Source organism: Eutrema salsugineum, unplaced genomic scaffold, assembly GCF_000478725.1.
Source record: "Eutrema salsugineum unplaced genomic scaffold, Eutsalg1_0 scaffold_14, whole genome shotgun sequence".
NCBI classification, from domain to species: domain Eukaryota; kingdom Viridiplantae; phylum Streptophyta; class Magnoliopsida; order Brassicales; family Brassicaceae; genus Eutrema; species Eutrema salsugineum.
Genome location: NW_006256877.1, coordinates 4,703,620 through 4,716,607, shown reverse-complemented (window position 1 = coordinate 4,716,607; position 12,988 = coordinate 4,703,620). Strand labels below are relative to the sequence as shown.

Below are 12,988 nucleotides of genomic sequence, written 5' to 3'. Positions count from 1 at the left end.
TAAATCGTTGTTTGCCATTCTGATTACCTTTTAGTTTTCGCAACAAACAATCTTTTGTCTTAGCTTTAATTCAATCCTCGCAAAATCATAGAGTAACACTGGTCCTCTGGATTCCGAATCCTTTATATTACAACTACATCACTGTTCTATTGCAGTAGAAACTAGGAGTACATCCAGTGTGAATCAAATTTTGGCGCCGTTGCGACGGGGACCAATTCGTTACCTTTGATTTTTGGTTTGAAATTCAGACTAAGGCTTTACTAATTTTTCTCTCTTGTTCTCTTGTTTGCGTGTGTTTCAGGTGTATGTCAAACATATCCACAAGGAGCAACTGCACCGATCTTGTTTCTTTGTCGAACACCGAGCTAGCAAGAGTCGAGCGAGAAAACAGACGTCAAAGGCCTATTCAAGCCAACATGGGCGATCAAGGCAACAATGACAACATGGCTGTCGAGCTACAACAGCTTCGACAGCAATTGGAGCAGCTGAAAAAGGCGCAGCAAGACAGGGAGCAGCCACAGCCTGCTATTGGAGACAAGGACAGTCCACATGCTTACTATCACAACAGGGCTGCGATTGCTCCTCCAATCATTCAGAGGCAAGACTTTGAGATCAAACCTCAGCTGATCTCATTGGTGAAGCAGCACCTCTTTCATGGGCTTCCTGCTGAGATTTCGATGGACCACATCGAGAATTTTGAGGAGATTTGCAGCACGACTGGATCAAATGGGATACCAGACGATTTCTTGAAGTGCAAGCTTTTTCCATTCTCACTTGCGGACAAAGCTTTGCGCTGGCTGAAGTCATTACCACCTGGGTCATTGACTACATGGGAAGAGTGCAGATCAGCATTTTTGGACCATTTCTACACTAAGGCCAAAACTGCAGCTCTGAAGAACAAGATCTCGTCGTTTAAACAGCAACCTGGTGAAGCCTTCTGCGAAGCTTGGGAGAGGTACAAGGAGTACCGAAGAGAGTGCCCTCACCATGGGTTCTCTGATGAGCAGATTCTGTCAACCTTTTATGATGGTGTCAACTAGGATTACAGGAATGCTTTGAATGCAGCTAGCAATGGCGATTTCATGACTAAGTCCAAAGAAGCTGCTTATGAGTTGATTGAGAACTTAGCTGCAAGCTCCAGCAACAAATCCCAAGAGTATGACAGGTCTAGCAAAGCAGTTCATAGTGTGGAGTTGAGCAAGATCGATGAGCTTACAGCAAAGGTGAATCTGCTGTTGAGAGAGAACCAGAGATCTGTGCATTTTTCTGATGAGGTTGGTGATGCACCTCTTGCTCAAGAGTTTGTAGATGCAGAGAATAATGATCAGATGGAGGTAAATTTCGTGAATGGACAAGGGTATGTGCAGAATCGCAGCTTCAACAACTTCAGAAGCCACCCGAATTTATCCTACAGAAGCAACAATGTTGAGAACCCTCAGGATCAGGTCTATCCGCAGCAAGGAGTGCAGAATCAGTCAGGATTTCAGAAGAACTTCTCCAGCAACTTCCAAGGAAAGCAGTTCATCACCAATCAGAATCGGTTTCAAGGTGGAAATCAGCAGAAGTTGCCTTTCACAAGTCTGCAGCCTTCTTCGAGTTCCTCAAATAACTCGCAAGATGAGCTGAAAAACTTGATGCAACAGCTGCTGGTTAATCAGCAAAAGTCTTCCATGGAGATTAGTGCCAAAGTGGACACCATGTACAATGATTTGAATGGCAAGTATGAAGCAGTGTGGACTCATGTGAAGAAGCTGGATGTTCAGATAGCTCAGACTGCAGAAGCTGTGAAGAGATCACCTGGAACTCTCCCTGGAAAAGGTGAAAACCCCAGGAATGAGTTTGTGAATGCTATTGAGCTGAGAAGTGGGAAGACTCTACATGCTGCACCAACAAACTCTGTCTCAGAAAAGAGGAAGGAAAAGGACGTGGAGCACCTGCTCCAAGAAGAGGAACCAGCTCATGACGTAAAAAAGACGAAGGAGCACTCTTCCCCTATTGGAACACCTGCTCCAAAATCGGGAGCACCTGCTCCAGCCGTAGATTTGACGATGGAGCACCCTGAGCCAACGAGGGAGCACCTGCTCCAGCCACCTGCTCCAGCAAACATTCCTGCAAGAGTTTACACGCCTAAGATACCTTACCCAGTTCCACCAAAGAAGTCTCGCAAGGACTTAGAGGAGGCAAAGTGCAGGGAGATGCTGAAGGATTTGACTGTAAAACTTCCTTTAGTTGATGCTGTTCAGATGATACCAGCCCTTAAAAGATACATGAAGGGGTTAGTGTCTGGGAAAGCTGTTGAGGAGGAGAGTGTCATGATGGTTTCGAAGGAGTGCAGTGCTGTGCTTCAGAACAAAGTGCTGAAGAAGAGAAGTGATCCAGGAAGGTTTGTTCTCTCAGTCAGGATTGGGAATGTGCTGTTTGCAAGGTCTTTCTGCGATCTGGGTTCAAGTGTGAATCTGATGCCTTACTCTGTAGCCAAGCGATTGGGTTACACCAGATTCAAACCGACGAAAATCTCGCTGGTATTCGCTGATAGATCAACCAAATTCCCTATTGGTATACTTGAGGATCTGCATGTTCAGATAGGTGATACACTCATTCCAGCATATTTTGTGGTTCTGGAGGTTGATGAAGAACCCAAGGATCCTTTGATATTGGGTCGATCCTTCTTATGCACAGCTGGTGCAATCATAGATGTGAAAGGAGGAGTGATAGATTTCCAGCTGGGAGATATGGTGGTGCGATTTGAGATGAATAAACTCCTCAAGAAACCAATGCTGGACGGACAGACATTTGTCATAGATGATGGTTCAAGCATTGCTGAAGAGGTTGCTGAAGAGGTTTTAGCCATCGATCCTCTGGAAGTTGCACTCACCAAAGCCGAAGGAGAACATGGGTATTTGAGTGAAGAAGCTGATGGGTTTGCAAAGATGCTGAATGCAAGCACAAGGATGCAAAGGCTGGTGGCGTACATGAGCTTAGAAGGCAAGGAGAGGTCACCTGCAGAAAAAGGCGACAGAGCACCTGCTCCAAATCCTGGAGCACCTGCTCCCGACGGCTTGATTGATGGGCCTTGGAGCGAATTGAGGGCTCCGAAGCTTGAGCTCAAACCCCTTCCTGTGGGGCTCAGGTACGCGTTTCTAGGACCCAATTCGACATACCCTGTGATAGTGAACTCTGAATTGAACAATGTAGAGATTACCTTGCTTCTTTGTGAACTTAGAAAGTATAGGAAAGCTCTAGGATATTCACTAGATGACATTCCAGGGATTTCTCCTGATCTTTGCATCCATAGAATACATCTAGAAGATGAATCAATGACTTCTGTAGAACATCAGAGGAGGTTAAACCCGAATCTACAAGATGTTGTAAAGAAAGAGATAATGAAACTTCTAGAAGCTGGTGTAATCTATGCGATTTCAGACAGTAATTGGGTTAGTCCGGTTCATGTATTTCCTTAGAAAGGTGGCATTACTGTGATAAAAAATGATAGGAATGAATTGATACCAACTAGAACTGTTACTGGGCATCGAATGTGCATAGATTACAGGAAATTGAATGCTGCAACTCGCAAAGATCATTTTCCTTTACCATTTATCGATCAGATGCTTGAACGCTTGGCTAACCATCCTTACTACTGTTTCTTAGATGGTTATTCAGGTGTCTTTCAGATCCCAATCCACCCGGACGACCAGGAGAAGACGACATTCACATGTCCTTATGGCACCTTTGCATATCGCAGAATGCCATTTGGCTTGTGTAATGCTCCAGCAACATTCCAACGCTGCATGATGTCGATTTTCACTGACCTGATTGAAGACATAATGGAAGTTTTCATGGACGATTTTTCTGTCTATGGAAGCTCCTTTTCTGTCTGTTTGTCTAATCTATGCAGGGTCTTGCAGCGGTGTGAGGAGAAGCATCTGGTGCTTAACTGGGAGAAATGCCATTTCATGGTGAGAGATGAGATCGTGCTGGGACACAAAATCTCAGATAAAGGGATCGAGGTAGACAGGGCAAAGATCAGGTGATGATGAGTTTGCAGCCACCAACAACAGTCAAAGACGTTCGCAGTTTTCTGGGTCATGCTGGTTTTTACAGACGCTTCATCAAAGATTTCTCGAAGATTGCCAGACCCCTGACGCAGCTGCTGTGCAAGGATGTGAAATTCGAGTTTGATGATGCATGTTTGGAGGCATTTCATGCTATCAAAGGAGCTCTAGTCAGCGCTCCTATTTTCCAGCCACCAGATTGGGAACTTCCTTTTGAGATGATGACCGATGCTAGTGATTATGCAGTGGGCGCAGTGCTGGGACAGAGGAAAGAAAAGAGGCTCCATGTCATCTATTATGCCAGCCGAACACTCGACGAAGCTCAGTGCAGATATGCCACAACCGAAAAGGAGCTTATTGCAGTGGTTTATGCTTTTGAGAAGTTCAGGTCCTACCTTGTTGGGTCGAAGGTTGTTGTTCACACAGACCATGCAGCTCTGAAATATCTGTTGACGAAGAAGGATGCCAAGCCAAGGCTTCTTCGATGGATCCTTTTGCTGCAGGAGTTTGATTTGGAGATTAAAGACAAAAAAGGGATTGATAATGGTGTTGCAGACACTTGTCGAGGCTGAAGATAGATGATGACATTCCACTAAATGACAGCCTTCCTGATGAACAAGTTTACGCCATAGATGTTTCTGGGTTCGACGAGCACCTTCTCCCCACCGGAGTACCTGCTCTGACGAGTTTTTGCAACCAAGTTGACATAGATCGGCATTCTGGTTTTCCATGGTTTGGAGAGATTGCAAATTACATTGCTGCCGAGCAGGAACCTGCAGGTTTTGTGAGAAACAAAAAGAAGAAGTTTCTGAAGGATGTGAGGCACTACTTTTGGGATGAGCCTTATTTATACAGGCATTGCTCTGATGGAATCTTCAGAAGATGTGTAGCTGATGAGGAGATACCAGGAGTGTTGTTTCATTGCCATGGATCCTCTTATGCAGGCTACTTCGCCACTTTCAAGACTGTGTCGAAAATTCTCCAAGCTGGGTATTGGTGGCCAACGATGTTTCGAGATGCAGCGAGTTTTATCTCCAGATGTGACACATGTCAGAGACAGGGAAACATTAGCAGGAGGAATGAGATGCCTCAGAATTTCATCTTGGAAGTGGAGATTTTTGATGTGTGGGGTATAGACTTCATGGGACCTTTTTCATCATCTTATGGGAATGAGTATATTCTGGTGGCAGTTGACTATGTGTCAAAGTGGGTGGAAGCTCTGGCTAGTCCCACAAATGACGCAAAGGTGGTTTTAAAGATGTTCAAATCTGTCATTTTTTCCAGGTTTGGTGTGCCGCGCGTGGTGATTAGCGATGGAGGCTCTCACTTCATCAACAAAGTCTTTGAAAACCTGTTGAAGAAGAATGGTGTAAAGCATAAGGTGGCGACCCCATACCATCCTCAGACCAGTGGGCAAGTTGAGGTTTCCAACGGGGAAATCAAGAACATCCTGCAGAAGACTGTGAGCACCACAAGGAAGGATTGGGCAATGAAGCTTGATGATGCTCTTTGGGCATACAGAACAGCTTACAAAACACCTTTGGGGACTACACCATTCCACTTGGTGTATGGAAAAGCATGTCATCTTCCAGTGGAACTTGAGTACAAAGCTGCTTGGGCAGTGAAGCTGCTGAATTTCGATGCAAAGAGTGCTCAGGAGAGGAGAGTAATGCAGTTGCATGAGCTGGAGGAACTTAGGCACCTGGCCTATGAAAACTTGAGGATTTACAAAGAGAGGACAAAATCTTTCCATGACAAGAGGATCCTCAACAGAAGCTTTGCACCAAACGATCAGGTATTGCTCTTTAACTCTAGATTGAAATTGTTTCCAGGGAAGCTGAGATCGAGATGGTCTGGACCATTCACCATCAAGGAGGTTCGACCATATGGAGCTTTAGTGTTGCTGGACACTAAAGGAGGCGAGTTTGTTGTCAATGGACAGAGGTTGAAACCATACCTTGCTGGTCCAAATATCGTAGAGGGTGAATCAGTCACCTTAAGCGATCCTCCTCAAGCCTAAATGGCTTTCCAATTCAAGCTAATGACTTAAAACAAGTGCTTGGTGGGAGGCAACCCACCGGTAAGAGTCTCTAACTTTGTGTCTTTCAATTCTTAGCTACTAACTTTGTTTTTAGGTTCTTTGTTTTCAAAAAAAAAAAAAAAAAAAAAAAAAAAAAAAAAAAAAAAACAGGTAAGAAGTTATTCAACGTGGAAGAGAAGATGTGAGGAAGAAGAAGGAAGAGCACCCAACCGGAGCACCTTCTCCATCTGCTGGGTTGGTTGCTCAAAGCGTAAAAACTGACGAAAGAGCACCCCCTCCCCAGTCGGAGCACCTGCTCCACAGGGTGCTCACCACGTAAAAAGTGACGAAGGAGCAACCCAAGGGAAACCAGAGCACCTGCTCCGGCACCTGCTCCGGCACCTGCTCCAGACGAACAAAAGACGAGGGAGCATCCAGCTCTGTTCCGGAGCACCTGCTCCGCCAGGGTGCTCTACATGTGCGAACCAGGTAAGTTTTCTGGACACTTCTCTAGCTTATTTTTACACCGGGGACGGTGTGAAGTAAGTCCGGGGGAGGGTCGTGTCCCTTGTACTTCTTTCTTTTGCTTTCTTCCTTTTAGTACTTTCTTTGAGTCAGTTTTTAGTTTGTTTGTTTGAGTCATTTAATTTCTTTGAGTCAGTTGGTTATATGAGTCAAGTCAAAGCTTGTGGGAGTGAGGACCAATTCTATGATGATTTCAGACCATTTGTGAATCTTGACCATCTTCTTTTAGTGATTATTGCTGCAGAATCATCTAGATCGACTAATGGAAAATCCAAAGACAAAGCAATAGACTAGAGGAGCCCAAAATTCTTGACTAATCCATTGAACCTGAGCTAATTTCTCAGCTCTTCATTTTCCTCATCGATCAGGTTAGTGCTCATAGGGCTTGACTCCTCATTCTTACCTGACAAATAAAGACCTGTGTGATAGATTTGGTATTCCTCTCTCATGTTCTAAGCATTGTTTCAGGCTGTTTCTAAAAAAAAAATGACAAAAGGCAGAAAAGATTGAAATGATTTTCTTTTAGAAGTGAAGGGTTAGGAAAATTTCCAAGGATCCCTATTTTACTTCTAAAGTGGAATGATCACACAAGGGATGGAAGCGAGGGTAGGAAAATTTCCTGTGACCCCATTATTCGCCTACACCTTTTATATATAATGAGGGGACAAACCGGGGATTCGGTGGCAATCACCATCAATACTCGCGTCTTTGAACCTTGTTATATGTGCCGAAAAAAAAAAAACGAAACAGCTTGAAAAGTGATTAAGTTCGGGGGAGAAGAAAGGTACTTTTGTGTAGTATGGTCAATTTGTTAAGGTATAAGTATGGGAACCAGTCTAGAAGGTCCTTAGCACTAGTTTTATTGATGAGACTCAGCAATGATGGGACATGGATGATGTTATGAAATTGAGGGACTAATCTGGAAAGCTGCAGCGTCTACGGAGAAGTACATGGAGGTTAGATTTTTGATTGATTTTGCAGCAGATTGACACATGCCTTGGTCAGGTTTACGGTCTTTTGAGTTTTGCGAGTTCCCAGCTTTATCCAGTCATTCTTTTGGAATTGAATTTGAGTTTGTTTGAGGACAAACAAGGATCCAAGTACGGGGGAGTTGATGAGTGGAGATTTTGACTCATTCTAACCTGTGTTTACTAATTGTTTTTGGAGTCTTTGGAGTCTTTTTTAGGTGAATTCAGGTGACTAGGAGGCTTTAGCAGAGGATTGGATTGTCTGGAAGGCATTGGAGCAAAAGGAGATGAATTGGAGCAACAAGGAGCTATTTCACACGCTTTTGGAGAAATCATCCGCGGAGCACCTGCTCCCGGTTTGGACCCTTCGTGAAGCACCTGCTCCAGACGGGAGAAAAATAAGGAAAACGATTTTACCTAATCCTAAGTCGTGTGAGATGGAATAAAAAGCCCAGAGCCGCCTGTGTTTTATTATCACGTTTTTCTACAGACTTTTTACGCTTTTTTTTACAATTTCCTGAACCAGAGAGTTTTTACATGTAAGCTTTTGGGAGAAGAAATCTGCTACACTTGAAGAAGAATTCTGAACCCTATTATCTCTTCTGCGATTTTAATTCATGAATTCCTTTTCATCTGTTGCTGTGTTTCTTTCCTCCATGTCTGAGTAGATCTCTTAGCTAGATTAAGGTTTTCAAAGGATTTCATGAGTTAGAGAATTGGATGCAAATAGGGTCTATAATCGATTGTCTTCACCTTTGTTAGACTTAACGCTTAGGTTGAACTGGCCATTCAATTTACGTTCATAGGTTAATCTATTCATCAAAAGTGTAATAGGTTGCTAGAACAAACACTGGTGAGCGATTTGTCCTTAGCCAACGACGGTTGAAGTTAAGGCAAATCGTGAACAGATCAAACCTGCTTGTTAATCCTTGTCTGCAATTTTCTAAGTTCGAACGACAGTTTAGAATTTAGGTTGTTAGATAAAGTTATCGAGATCACGACAGTGGATCGATAAGCTTTTCTGTTTGAGTTCGAGACCTGCATTTAAGTCGTGTCTTGAATAGTCATTTGATTCTCATCTCTGAAACTCCTGCAAATTACCTTGATCTAGTGCTTGTTTTAATTTGAATTTAAATCGTTGTTTGCCATTCTGATTACCTTTTAGTGTTCGCAACAAACAATCTTTCGTCTTAGCTTTAATTCAATCCTCGCAAAATCATAACTGGTCCTCTGGATTCCGAATCATTTATATTACAACTACATCACTGTTCTATTGCAGTAGAAACTAGGAGTACATCCAGTGTGAATCAGGGAGTCATGAGGAAAACTTAAAAAAAGGAGATCAGAAATCTTAAGGCAAGAAGAATGTGACTCGAAACTGTGGTCATCCAACAGCTTCATCTTCTTTTGCTGTTTTGCATAATATCTTGTCTCTCCAAAAAAAGGTAACTCTAAACCACCATGAACTTCACCCCTAAAAAAAAGCCATTTTGAATACCTAGCCCTTGATTGCTTTGCTAAATTACTTTTTATGAGAACCACTGAAACTTTTAAATGAATGTTAAGAGCTAGTTAACTGTAAGATAGGTCTAAGTGTGTAGATTTTTGCATGACGGATCAACGGACTAGTTATGCTTGTATTTTTGGTGAGAATTTTCTAGACTACACCTGATTTGAGCATGATGATTGACTTTAGTTTAGAAGCATGGTCTCTGAGATATTTTTTAGTTCCTGCAATTTCTAAACCTCTTTTCTAGAATTAGTTCTTTTTTTGAGAAAAAACAAAAGTTTAAGTCTGGGGGAGTTAATAACACCCACAGACTTGGAGCAAAAGTATATTTGGAGCATTTTGGAGCAAAAGTATATTTTTTGATAAATTTAGGCAGCCAGAAGTTTGGCAACCAAAAAAGACTTTCTCACCGTCTGATCATCTCCAAATTTAGAGACATTATAGAGAAGACAACCAGCTTTCCAACAATTAGATCTCCAGATATCATCAATTCACTGAAGGCCAGTCAACACAGTCCGGAAAGGGACAAAAGCTTTTTACCCACGGCAAAGCTTCTTCCCACCGCGGCTCAGCCCCTTTCACCCCCGGTGAGCCTCTGTCCGAGCCTCAGAAGCCCAACTAAGTTCCAAGACACTTTATGCACTCATTTTACAAGTCTTAGACGCCCAGAAGAGGGAAAACACTATAAATACTCATTTTTAGGTCTTTTGTAACTAAGCCTCTTTCATCTTTTTGAGAGAGAACTTCATCTTAGTTTTAGGTTTTACTTTTATGCAATTGTAGAAGCTTTTCATCGCCAACACTGTCTTGAATCAGAGAAGTTTTTCTGCATCTTTTGTTTCTTAACTTTGATGCTTTTTCATTCTTAAACCAATGATTATGTCAAGCTCAGCCATGTCTAAGTAGTCACCTTGTTGGGTGAATGCACCATCAAAGGGACCTTGTTCGCTGAAAGATGACTATAAAACAAACATTTAACTCAGTTAACTCAGTAGGAATTTGCTGAAAGTGGACCCCCGTAAACCTAGAATTGAGGTGCGCTAAACTAAGTAGGTATGCTTGATATAAAGTTCGTTTTCGGTCTCGTAAAATTGTATCCCAGGTTTTCCAAGGCTGCTAACCGTGATGAATATCAATTTAGCAAAACGGTTGTAGAGAAGTTGGTTGGATGAAACTATTACCTAAACTTCATCGTCTTGTTGAGGGCAACGATTGCTTGGAAGAAATTTCCAAAACAAGTAATTGCAGTCATTACAGATGAAGAACAACCATCTGAGTAATTTATTGTCTGTGAGAAATATTTTTTTGTTGCAGGAGAAGATAAATATGGTGATAAATAGGTTGTAACTCCCTTACGTAATTTTTTTTCTATTGTTATTTCGCTTACCAATGTTCTTCTTTGTTTTGAACTACACAATAATATGATACACAAAATTTTTTTTGCAGGCGGCGCAGAATGTTATCTAGACTATCTCTGAGCAGAACTGACAAACATTTAATGCTTATGTCAGCTAATTCTATTTTTTGCAGGTGTAACTTGTAGTGATGTCAAAAGGGAATAGAGATATTAGGGTGAAAAAATTTGTTAAGTGAGAGCTAATTTCCAAATTTTTTTTGGTATACACTCAATTGATTGGTCAATTTTTAGTATGAACCAAAATCACTCTTTTAGATAAAATATAATTTTACATTTAATTTAAAAAATCACATTAAAATTGTAAAATGATAATCTTTTTGAATAAAAAAAATTAACTCTAAAACAATATTCTGTTTTTTTCATGCAGCAAACAAAATATTCATTTTTTATGTTAGCGCATGTGACGGATCAATCGTTCATATTAAATAAGGACCAACCAAAAGTTTTAGTGTACCATTATTTCTATCTTTCCTATCCAACAAAATCCCAAAAAAAAAAAAAAAGAGAGATATACAATTGAAGAGATGAAGCCAATAGTCTTCTTCTTCCTCCTTCTCCTTGCCGTTGCAAACTCAGGGAACCTCACCGGTATTCATGAAGATGGTGAAGCAGAAGTGTTTTGGATCTCCCTTGAATCGAACATGAATATTTATTTATCCTATAAGACCTTGAAGGGTCCAGCGCCATGTCGTTCTTCCAGATCTAATCCTTGTACCGGAATCTATAATCAGAAGAACAGCATATGTCCTATCTACACTAAATGCAAACGTGGGATAATGAGCTAACATATTGACTCCAGATATGTTTGTGTCAGTTCCATGCGATTGGGAAGTGAGTTCTTGTAACAAAGCTGTTTATAGCGGAAGAATCAAGTGTTTGTTCGTTAATAATTTCTTTAGTCTCGGTTGTAATAACTATTCTATAAAATAAAAGGTTTGTGTATCTAAGATTGTGGGCTACTTTATTTCTTTGAACTAATCTCTTCTTAAAAGTTGAACCACCTGATCTAGTGATCTTTATGTGTATTACGAGATGAACTTTGAAAGAGTACATTTTATTCTAGTCCAGTGATGAATGACAATTCCGAATCCTCACCAGTCTAGTTCATGTCATTTTTGAGAATGCCGTTCAGCTCCAATGAAGAGGCGGTTAACCAAGACTTGAAACCAAAAGTCTGAGATTAGTATAACGAGAGGGGAATGTAACAGTATATTATGAGATTAGGGTAAACAATTTAGACGAATTAGTAAAACCGTTTGCATATGAGCCATTTACGACATCAAATCTCTCTTTGTCAGAAAAACTATCCTTAACTCTACTGTTTACAAGTGCAATGCAGTTTATAATAATAAAATACTAAAAATCTATCAATTATACAGGAAAAAAGTTGTTTAAAATAACACAAATACAACACAAAAAGGCAAAATATTGGCTTTATCTTGCGAAGAAAAATAGTTTTTAGGTTTCGTTATTAGAGAAGAAGATAATTAGAAATTTAGAATAAACACTTCCAACTTGGCTATTTTAGGAATTTTAACTGTTAAAACTTACTCTAGTTTTAAGAGTTATAAAAACATGTACATCAGGAGATCAAGAGGGATTCATAGTATAGTTTTTAAGACAAAATAGCTTAGTATTGAAGAGATAGTATCATCTCGGCGAATTTGAAGAGACGGTATCATCCCAAAATGAACGTTCTGATTGGTCAAAAATTATAATTTTCGAATTAAAAAAAAAATCCTAAAACCAAAAAAAAAATATTATTATATTCTAGTGAATCCCTCTCTTAGAGATTCACCGATGTATATGCTCTAATTGATTTTGCGTTAGTCGTTAATATCTTTCACTCTAGATGTCATTTTTTTATAGAATTTGAGTCATTCTACTGCAATTTCAATCATCCTTGCTCATATAGTCATATAGTTGTTTTTAGTTACAAGAAAACCCGAATTTTATTTCAGAAAATAAAATCCTTAGTATCCTTATTTTTCTACTTTTTATTTACGTTAGTATCTTTTAACAGCCCATTATCCCGACAAAACAAAAATTCTATTCACAAGTACCTTACTAGCTAGGCTACTCAAAGACAAAACAAAAACACAAGCAAGTTGGTTTGAGGCCAAGCAAAAGAAGAAGGTTAGATGACCTTCAGAAGTGTTCTACTGGTTGTGTATCTCTTTTCTATGAGTTCACACTTATGTTATAAGAAATCATTAAATCTAGAAAATGTCCATGATTATCACAACATCCAAATTACTCATGCGTCTCGTAAAATAACACTATCCCCCGTAAGAAACACATGAAAATTTGATTTTTATATGGTAATGACAGGAAATGCTAAAACTTTATTTTTCAAATATTAATCAAAGCTTATTTCATCGGAGATACGACATCAGCGGCATAATCAACGGAAGATCTCGTAACTCATTTAATAGGCAGGCCTTTCCATGATTTTTTTCCATACGGTCTGACGAATCTCATCCCACCTCCGGTTAA

The 12,988-nt window shown here is 40.5% G+C and overlaps 1 non-coding gene across 1 annotated transcript; it reads right to left on the bottom strand.

Moving 5' to 3' along the window:
- Positions 1 to 887: 887 nt before the first annotated feature.
- LOC112088684 lies at positions 888 to 994 on the bottom strand. The gene has a single exon (XR_002900629.1). It is a non-coding gene; the product is annotated as a small nucleolar RNA R71 (small nucleolar RNA).
- Positions 995 to 12,988: the final 11,994 nt, after the last annotated feature.